Here is a 10,640-nt window from a genome sequence, read left to right as displayed (position 1 = left end):
TGTCTGTCACTGTGCAAATGCCAAAGGCACATGCAGATGTGTGCTCCTGCATTGGCTTGGTCCTTCACGAAAGGAGGAGAAACGTCCTCTCAGCACAGAGGGAGCCCTGCTCGCTGGCTCCTTGATTCCCAGATAGGGCTGAGCTCTGCTCTCTGGAAGGCCCTGTGGGTGAGGAGTGAGAACACCAGGAGAAGCAGGACCCGTCCCAGGCATAGGGGACTGTGTCCAGCAGCCGCGGTGCTGGCAGGAAGGAGGGGAAGGATGCCCTGAGCCCTGTAGAAGAAGGGGAAGCAGGGTGAGGGGGTGTGGCTCCTGGGGCGAGCACTGCAGTGCAAATGCCCCTGGCCCGGCCTGGGTGGCTGGGGAGACCAGAGGGGCGCCATGATGGCTTCTGTGCAGCTGGTCACCAGGAAGTTGGTATGTGACAGTGACGGTATTTGGATATGGGGTCCTTGGGGAGAGAGCCATGTCTGAAATGGATAAATGGTCTGAGCAGTTTGCATTGGATTCTGGAGAGGGCCGAGTACTGTCCTGCGGCAAGAAGGGTCAGTGTGCTGGGCCGCTGTCCCGTTGCTTTTGAAGTCAGTGATGATTTAGTGGCTTTATCCCTGTCCTCTCCAGGAATGTTCTGTGAATGACACTCTCTTTCCATGGGGGAATGGAGAAGTCACTTACAGCCCTTCTGTCTCTGGGCTGGGGGACCCCTCGCTGTCTCCTAGGCCATGAGAGTTCCTTCGGGTTTCCTGGAGTTCTCCATGGCCAGTCCTAAACAATGGCTGGGTGTTAGTGGGAAGGAATGATGGAACACCAGAGGTCTGAATGGAAGAGGAGCTCAAAAGAGGAACCGAGTTGGTCTTCTCCTGTTACTGGGGGTCGCACTGAGTTAGTTGCACTGAGCTGGGCAAGAACCCCTGCCCCACCCTCACCCTAATGGAATGATCTGTCCCCCTGGAGGCACATATGCAGAGAGCACGATCCGCTTTGTTCTCTGAGGTGCCACTTGAACTCCAATTCCGTGATACGTCACAGCAAGGGAGAATGTTTGGAGGAGGGGGTGTGGTGGGTGGAGGTCAAAGTAACACGGGGCAGATCTCCCAAGCACCACGGCTCCACGTCCGCCAGTGTGCGCGTGTTCGGACCTCTCCCGAAATGGGACAGCAACAGAGACTCCCAGGTTAGGGTTCCGACCTTTCATCAGAGGAAAGAGAACATTCTCAGCCTCCTGAGATTTGGGAGGTTATTACCATGGGAAGTGCAGAAAGGGGCTAGGACGTGAGGAGGGCGATCACCCCCACTGAGGTGCAGTGAACCACAGCCACGTGACTGTGCAAATTCGGGAAAGTTAGATGCAATCCTGCCCTTGAAGCCCATGCCCCTTGGTAGGTGGGCACTTGGAAAAGGTGAGAATTTCAAGTAAATTAGACTTTCCCAGGCAGCCCTCTCAGAAATGAGGGGGGTTTGCCACCACGAAGTAGGAAAGGTGCTTTGGGTTGAGTATGTAGTACACAGGAGTGAATCAGAGAGACGTGCAGTGCTCGGGCCCCTCTTCCTCCTGTCCCCAGCCTCAGGGGGACGCTGCGTTGCCAGTCCTCGTGCGCTTAAGAAGGCTCATGTGGCAGAATCACGTTTGTCACAGGCAGTTCTACAGGAGGCGCCCCAGGGGCCATGGATTCATTCTTTAGCCATGACGACACAGAACAGAGCGCTCTGTCTCCTCAGCTGGACCCCGGTGGCAGGCGGATTTACCCCTAGATGGGACATGCCTGCCGTGTGTGCCTTACTGCCCTGGGCAGGGCGGGCGGCGTTCCCCAGAGGAGCCACCGCTCAGGAAAGGGGCTGCAGGAACCCTTCGTGCCCCCTGCACCGTCAGGTCTCTGAGCTAGCCCGGCAGTCGCCTCAGGGCCGTGATGCATCCCTTTGGGGAGCCCAGCAGCCAGCTCCCCATTGGCCGTGCTGGGATTGGAGGGTCCTCCTCCTGGGGTCCGGCCCACAGCCCCCATGTCCCCTGCTGCATGCACTACCCCGTCTGTGCTGAGCCTGGCCTCAGTCTGCAGTGTCTGGGCTGTTGTCCTCCTCTCTCCCCACTGCCAAGTGCTCACTCCCCAGTGCGGGGTTCTCTTGCACTCATCTTGCCTGGGGAGTCCCCAGACAGGAGTCCCCTCTCATCGTGGCTGTGCTTCCTAAAGAGCTGGCTGGACAGCCCGGTGGGGAGTGTCCTAGGGGCCCGTAAAGGACGGTCATCGCCATGTGACTGTGAGACTGTGTACCATGATGAGTTATTTTCAGAGGACTCCTGTGTACCACCAACCGTTTCGTGAAGCCGGTGGCCTTGTGAAGCTGACGCTGAGGCTTCGCTTCCCCAGGCAGAGCCAGAGAGGGGGTGTGCACCTGTCAGCCAACCCCAGAGCCAGCTGGGACCCCGGTGTCTGCAATCGGGCCGTTGGAGCAGAGGAGAGACTAGCAGAGGGCGGCGGTGGTCGCCGGGACGCTCCCCCACACACCCCATACACCCCCAGACTCAAACGAGGAGTTTGAAAGCAGCCGAGCAGGAGGGGGCTTCGGGTTCCCAGGCGGCAGGCTGTGCAGAGGGTCGGCCGCCCCAGGAGATGTGGAAGGAGGCGCACGCCCACCAGATCCCATCTGGACAGCCCTGGCCGGAGCAGGGGAGGCTCATGGGAGCGCAAACGAGACCGAGGTGAGCTGGAGCCTGGGCGACATCATGAGCCGGGTGCTCCTGGCCCACGTCCCAGGACCAGAGCCCCTGGGGCACTCCAGGATGGAAGCAGGGACACTGCATGCTGTCCTTGGAGGGAACGGACTTGGAGGGTGTGAGATGGTGTTTGATCCAGGCCCTCATGGACTGCTGGGATGTAGCCCTCAGGTCGCCCCCAGCCCCAGCACAAGGGACCCTCAGGGAGGCATGTCCAGGGTGCAAGGTTCTCTGCGTGGTGTCTGTGCTGCCACACATCGCCCAGGTCCCCGGCAGTTGTGGCCAGGGTGGGGCAGACCAGGCACCAGCCCCCTTGCCCGTCAGCCGGACGATGTGATGATCTCCAGATGGCCTGAGCCTACCCCCGGGAGGGGCTGGTTTGAGGTGTGTCAGCCCCGGTCCTGCTTCTCTCAGAAGCCCCCATTGCCCTGCCGAGGCCAAGCCTGCTCTGACACCAGCCTCCTCGGCAGGGGTCTGACCTTCAATCTGGCTCCCACCCACCTGCCCTCCTCTGGGACGAATATCGCGGGCACCTTCCCTGGGGCCCTTCATGAGCAAGTGGCGGGCCTCTGGGCCTGTACTCAGGTGCTGAGCTGGGGCTGAGCACAGGGTTAGGGCTGGGCCGATGGCGGGAGGTGAGGTGTGAGACGGGGGGCATCCGCAGGACCGTGTGAGGTGGCAGAGTCACGTTTGCCGAGCACCCGGACAGAGGGTCTGTGCCAAGTGTCCCCCCAGACACTCAGCCCCGTGGGGAAGCAGTGAGAGGCCCTAGACCCCGGTGCGTGGGTGTTTTGAACTGCTGGCCTGCTGTGTGCCTGACCTTCAGCCTGCCCAGGGGAGTGAGCCTGCAGGACAACGTTGGGCCACCCGGTCGGCTGAGATAGAAGGGGACCAGACTGGGCAGGGGCATGGGAGAGCAGAGGCCGTGCCTGAAGCCCAGGGCAGCCTTCGGTGGGCCATCGCTCCTACAGCCACGTGCGAGCGGGCCTTCTCCATCCTTACATACTGCGTCCGGGCCCCACTTAGCCTCCAGAGCATGGAATCGATTTCGGACAGATGGTGACCCCAAGGTGCTGGGAGAGGCCACGTGGGCAGCGTCCAGTGTCAGGCTCTCGACGGCATCGTTGCCTGGCTTTCCTGGGGTCCCCCACCTGAGTCATGGGACGTGCGTGAAGCATCGGGCCTGACGTCCCCACGCAGGGCAGCTGGAACCCCGCTGGTTGTGGGGAAGACCCCTCAGGCCAGTGCACGGCCCGGGCTCTGCTCCCGGAGGCAGCTCAGTGTGAACGTGAGTTCCGCCGCTCACACGCTGACCCGGCGGGTAAGCTCCCTAGGGCTCAGCTTCTGGCTGGGTAAAGCGGGCATAGTCTCAGTGCAAGTTCCAGGCCTTGCTGTGCGTTGTACACGCTGCCACCCGTACCTAAGGTGCTCGGCCCAGATTAGGTGTCCAGAGACTTAGCTTTCGCTGCTGTCTGTCTACGGTGTCCCTTTGCCCCGTGCCATGAAGATTCTGAAGCAGTCCGTGTCTGTCTTCCGATCCCTGTGTATGTGGGCTGATGGAGTCTTTCCTTCCCGCTGAACATCTGTGACCCAGGCTAGCTCCTCTCACGTGTCAGAACCGAGCAAACACGGTCTAGGTTGTTCTGGAGGCGGCTGGCGTGACGGTCAGGGCTGCTAGACTGGGCACGGAGCGTGCAGGGCGCTGGGGAAGGCATCTAACCTCCCCGGGCCTCCTCTCCTGCTGTGCCCGTCGCAGCCCAGAGCTCTGCGAGCGTGGCTTGGTGCCCAGTTTGAGGCTGTGTGTGTGAGAACTGCTTGAATGGACACCCCTACGGACGGTCTGACCCCCCCCCCCCCCGCCTCGTGTGATGGACGCCTCCCGAGCATCTATGTTACAGCAGGCCGCAGTGGCGCGGGTACCTCGCACCCGCTCACGGGGTCCTGAGCGGGCTCCTCACGGCACAGGGGCCTGGGCGAGCACCCGCTGACCTCAAGGAGGCCAGGGCAGGGGCGGAGGAGACCATGCTGTCCACGGGGCTGGGCCCACAAGGCCTTAGAGGCCAGGCCCAGGCATGGAGGTGCCCCTTCGACGGGGTAGGACGCCGAAAACCTTGCGTGGAGGCAGGAGGCCATCGCACTTGTGTTCTGGGAAGGTCGCTCAGGTGACCGATGTGGGGGCTGCCAGTGGAGCTGGGCCCTGAGGGGATCCTGCCGTTGTCCAGATGAGATGAATGCCAGGACGTTTTAGGCCTGGCCGGGGGCTGGAGAGGAGGGACGGGGTCCCGAGTTGCAAGTGAGGCAGAAGAGGCCAGAGTGGTGGACGAATCGAGCTTGGGGGCTCATGGAGGGCAAAGGGCTGGGGTCTTCAGGGGGAAGGTTATCCTTCCCACTGCCTGGTTGTGTGTGCCTGTGTTTGCTTGATTTCTTTGCTTTTTAAAACAGGTTCGTCATCCATTTAATTTTTCCAAATTTCCATGGACTGGAGGTTGGGAGTTTCAGATTGGCCGAAACTTGCACGCCTCGTTGAGAGAGGCCCCATACACCGCTGCCCCAGTTTCCCCTGTGACTACCCCTGTGACGAACCTCTCAGATCAGGAGGGTATGTGAGTTGCGCCTGGGGAGCTCACGTCGATGCGATATTATTAACTAAAGTTCACCGTGCACTCGGGTCTCCTTAGTCCTCTGCTTGATGTCCCTTTTCCCATTCCAGCATCCCACCCGCGACGCCCCATTCCGTCGCATTGTCGCGTCTTCCTAGGACTCCTGCTGGCCTTGGGAGCTTCTCAGACGTGGTTGTTGATGCCCTTGACAGTTTTGAGAAGTCCCGGTCAGATACACTGTAGGATGTCTGTCCGTTGGGGTTTGTCTGACAGATTTCTCAGGCTTAGACCGGAGCTACAGGTTTCTGAGAGGAAGACCACTGAGCAAAGGGATTCTTACCACATCGTATGGAGGGTGGATACGGATTAGGAGGACGGTTTGTCACTGTTGATGTTGACCTTGAGCATGTGGCTGAGGTCGAGGCCATCAGGTGTCCCCACGGTAAAGAGACTCTTTTCTTTGCCCGTCCTGCGTTGTCCTGTTTGGGAGGAAGTCACTCTGCACAGCCCTGACCTCCGGGGCGAGGGACCATGCTTCCCCTCTTTGAGAGAGCACTGTGTACTTTGGTGCTTTGGCATTCTACTGCGGGGGACCTTTGTCGACTCTCGTGCGTTTGTGCCTTTCCCATTCGCCCGTGTATTTCTCTCACTGTGGACTCGAGGATGTTTTCTTTCACAGTTTAGGGCACGTTGCGATTTTCCTTTATTTGGTTGCTCAGATTGTTCCAGCAATGTGGTCGTCGGAAAGCGTCTCAGTTGCCTTCTGAGTCTCTCTGATGTACAGAGCTGTTTCTTTGGGTTTGTTTTTTTTTTTTTTTCCTTACCACATCCCTACTGTCTGGCACTACAAGATGCTCCAGGCTCTTTGTGAAATAATGCGATGTTGATCTCTATATCTCTCTATCTGTAGCTCTATGTTTTGTCTCTCGGACTTGTCTCTCTCTCTGTCTCTGTCCTTACCTGTAGTATACAGGTCTCCGGCTCCGGTTCCTGACACAGGGCTCTGAAAGCCCTTGTACACAGGGGAGCTGGGAGAATCTCTTGTCCTAACATGTAGGCCTTTGATGCCATGTTTGACACAGGGCTCCTAAAACCCTTGTCATTTCCCAAGAGATAAGAGCACCAGGAGCATTTTTGTTCTAAGCAGGTGACCCTGGGTGGGCTCCTGGATGACTCCTGGATGGGGGGCTGCTCACCAGAGAGGCCAAGCCATGATTAGAAGCTTGGAATGTTCAGCCCCATTCCCCCATTCTCCAGAGCGGGGAGAGGGGCCGGACGTGGCCTGAATAATCCATTGTGCCAACATGAGGAAGCCTCCATCAAATCCCAGTAGTATAGGGGCGTGGGGACCTTCGAGGTGGGTGAACACATCCACGTCCCGGGACAGTGATGCCGCCCAAGTCCACAGGGACAGATGGTCCTGTGCCCGGGTCCCTCCCAGACCTCCCCTGGTGGATGCCTCCATCTGGCCTTTCCTGCCCTTTAATGAAGTGGTAAGCATAAGTGTTGCCCTGAGTTCCGCGAGCTGTCCTAGCAAATCGTCGGCTCCGCGGTGGGAAGGCCAAGGGAACTTCCGATTTGTAGCCCACTCAGAGCTGTGGGTAACCTGGGGACCTCCTACTTGTGACCAGCATCTAAAGTGGGAGGCAGTCTTGTGGGACTGGGCCCTTACCCCGTGGGATCTGGTGCTTTCTCCGGGTAGAGAGTGTCGGAAGTGAATCAGTAATTGAATCGGGATACCCAGCTGGTGTGGCAGAGAATCGCTTGGTGCGAGGGCAGGGGGAGCCCACAGAAGTGTCAGAAGTGTTGTGAGTGTGGTAGCAGTGTGGGAGTAAAGGTCAAACACGTAGCAGGAAGAGTGAGATTTTGTTAGTCGCTCACGTTGCATATTTCCTGCCCCAGTCCTGGAATCGTCCGTACATTTAAGGAGCCCTGCTTCCTTTCCTTGAGGAATGGATTTAGAAGCCAAGATCTGCGTGCTAGCTGTGCCCATGCTGCTGGGGTGTTACTAGTTTAAGGCCCTCTCTGCTGACGGAGCGAGGAATCATATACAGGTGCGCTGACCCCTGTGTCCACATGTACCTATAAACGTTGCCATGGGTAATCGTCTGTTTCTGTAGGAAGCTAAACGTGGCCTCGTGCTGCTGACTCCACCTCTAATCTAGTACCCCCTGGATCATTCTAGCCTCCTGCCCTTGTTTATAAGTAAACGCCCCTTTCAACAGTGAGAAGCGTGGCTCCCACTATTGGCCAGCCATTCGCGTGTGTGTTCAATTCAAGTGGACTTTTGTAGCACTATCAGAATTGTTAACGTGGACGTACCGCCTCGGGAAACAGCTCCATGCACTAGAACGCAGTGGTTATGACATGCCCTGGGCCTCGAGTCTTACAGACTCCCTCACTTCCGGAGTGACTGAGGTGAGCACCTTCCCCCCACACCCGCCTGTAAGGGTGTTTCATACGTTTGTAATACATTTGCCAGAGTTGGAGTCCTCGGACAGCTGCGTTCCTGCCTGGCATTCCCCGGACCGCTGATGTGATTTCGTGCATGTGTGCCATTTGCATACGTGAAGGTTCGCTCTCGTGCCGTAAAGGTCAATGGGTTTTGACAAACCCATCATACCATGTAGTCACAAGGACGGTATTACACAGAACGGTTTCACTGTCGTCAACTATCCCCTGCCTTCACCTAGTTGGTCCTTCCTCCCTTCTCCCAAACCCGTGGCAGTCGCCAATCTTTTGAACCGGTTCTAGAAGTTTGCCTTTTCCAGACGCCGTAGACCTGGATTCATATACAGTATGCGGCCTTTCAGAATGATTTGTAATCTTTTGTTTTTGTTTTTTTTTTTAAGATTTTATTTGTTTATTTATTTGACAGAGAGAGAGAGAGAGCCAGCGAGAGAGGGAACAGAAGCGGGGGGAGTGGGAGAGGAAGAAGCAGGCTCCCAGCAGAGGAGCCTGACGTGGGGATCGATCCCAGAACGCCGGGATCACGCCCTGAGCGGAAGGCAGATGCTTAAGGACTGAGCCACCCAGGCGCCCCTGATTTGTAATCTTTTGAATCCTCTGTCTTTTTCTGTCAGTGAGTCAAGCTAAAGGTTGGTCACTTCTCCTCATCTTTTCAAAGAACACACTTTTGTTTGCATCAATTCTCCCTATTGTTTTTCTTTTTTCTTGTAAGGATTTTATTCGTAGGTCGTCTCTACACCCAGCGAGAGGCTGCAACTCACAGCTCCGAGATCGAGAGTCGCACGCTCCTCCGACTGAGCCGGCCAGGGCCCCTGTTGTTTCTCTGTTCTCTAGTTCATCTCCTCGCTCTCCGTTCTGTCTCCCTGCCTTCCTCGTGCTTGCTTTGCGTTCGCTTTGCTCTTTCTCTAGTGTGCCGACGGTGTGGGTTAGATGTTGGCGTTTTTGTTTCTTTGTGGTTCGCGGGCATTTACAGCTGTAATACCACAGGGCTGCTTTTGCCCCGCCCCACAAGCTTGGGCACGCTTGTATAGTGTTTGTTCGTTTCAAAGCCTTTTCTGGTTTCCCGTTGTTTCCCGGTGTGATGCATTGGTCATTGTTTGGCCGGAATTGCGGTCCGCCCCAAAGTCATACGTTGCCGCCAGACCGCTGGCATCTCAGAGTGTGGCCGTTGCTGGAGACAGGGCCTTTCAAGTGGCAACCGAGTTCAAAGGAAGCCCGTTAAAATGAGCTCTCATCCAATGTGTCCTCGGGGCAGGAGTAGGTTAGGGCATATGGAAGGAGACACCAGGGGTGGGGCGTGCATGCTCGCAGGGGGGACCATGGGAAGAGGCAGCAGGAGGGCGGCCACCTGCGAGCCAAGGAGAGAGGCTGTGAGAAGAGCCCACGCCCGCCAGCACCTGGATCTTGGACTCCCGACTTCAGAACTGTGAGGGAATCAACGTCCGTTGTTCGGGCCACGCAGTGTGTGGTCTTCTGTTGTGGCAGGCGTGGCCTACTAACACGCTTACCTGGGAATGCGCTGCTTGACCTCCATCTATTTGCAAGTTTCCCCCATTTCCTTCTGCGACGGGGGACTACTCTCCTTCCCTTTTGGCCAGAGAACACACCTTGTTTGATGTCAGTCCTTTGGAACTCTCTTCGGTTTCTGGAGGGATGTGTTGTGGTCGGGTACGTGGGCTTTCCTGGAGAAAGTGCACTGGAGAAGCATATTCAGTCTGTCGTTGGGGGGACTTCTCCAGAGCTGCCCTTACATCCCGTTGCTTCGAGTGCCATTCGAGTCTTTGATTCCCTAACCGAGCTTCTGGCTGGTCAGTCTCTCCTTCATTGACAGTGGGCTATGTCTGCTGGCTCGGGCTGCTTCACGAAAGGCCGCGCTCTGGGCGGCTTACCCAGCAGGCCTTCCTGTTCGCACAGTTCTGGAGGCTAGAGGTCCAAGACCCACGTGCCGGAAAATTTGGTCCCCGGTGACGGAAAGCCTCTCTTCCTGGCTTGTAGGAGACCTTCTTCTCGCCGTGCCCCTCCCACAGACTCTTTTTTGTTCGTAGGTAGGTCGGGGAGAGAGGGAGAGCTCTGCACTGTGTCTTCCTCTTCTTACAAGGACACTGGTGCCATCAGATTGGGGCTTATGACCCTTATGACGTTGTTTACCCTTAGTCCCCTCCCTAAGGGCCCTCTCTCCAAACACAGTGACATCAGTGGCAGCGTATGAATATGGAGGAGGACACACAATTCAGTCCACCACACGGGATAGTGAAGTCTCCGACTTTGATTGTAGAACTGTCTGTTTCTTCCTGCAGTTCTGTCTGTCTTTGCATTGTTCGCTTTGGGGCTCTCTGGGTTCTCAGGAGATCCCCCTGGCCTCCACAAGCTGTTGGATGGTGACCAGCAGGCATGGGAGCTGCCACCAGGAGAGACTCAGGGCTTCTCTGGCTCGGTGTGCACATAGACGCCCTTGTACCTAGGCTCCACTGTCCCCCCAGCCCCGCTCCAGCGGTGTTTGGGAAAGGGCCCTCGCTGTCCCCCGATGCCCGGGAAAACCAAGGAGTCCCGCCCAGGTCTTCCCCTTCCCTCTGTGCACTCGGGAGGCAGCATGTCCGTAGCTGTCGGAGGGCCCACTCCTTTGGTGCTCTTGAAACATCCCCCGTGCAGCGAGCCACTCTGCTGCTCGTTGCCCTCACCGAGCAGGCAGGCTCGGGACTGTCCTGCTCACCTGGGACCCAGCACTTTGCTAGAACTTGGCCGTTGAACGTGGGGCTGTGGAGACCTCGTGCTGAGTGCTCGGGGGCCTTGTCCTATCTTGTGTGAGCACCACAGCCCCCAAGGGAAGGGTGACAGCACTGAAGGAAAGGCCTGGCATCTGG

This window comes from Ursus americanus, chromosome X (assembly GCF_024610735.1).
Source record: "Ursus americanus isolate L20-20 chromosome X, mUrsAme1.1.p, whole genome shotgun sequence".
Classification (NCBI taxonomy): Eukaryota; Metazoa; Chordata; class Mammalia; order Carnivora; family Ursidae; genus Ursus; species Ursus americanus.
The sequence above is the reverse complement of the archived record's forward strand: the minus strand, read 5'-3'. Positions refer to the sequence as shown.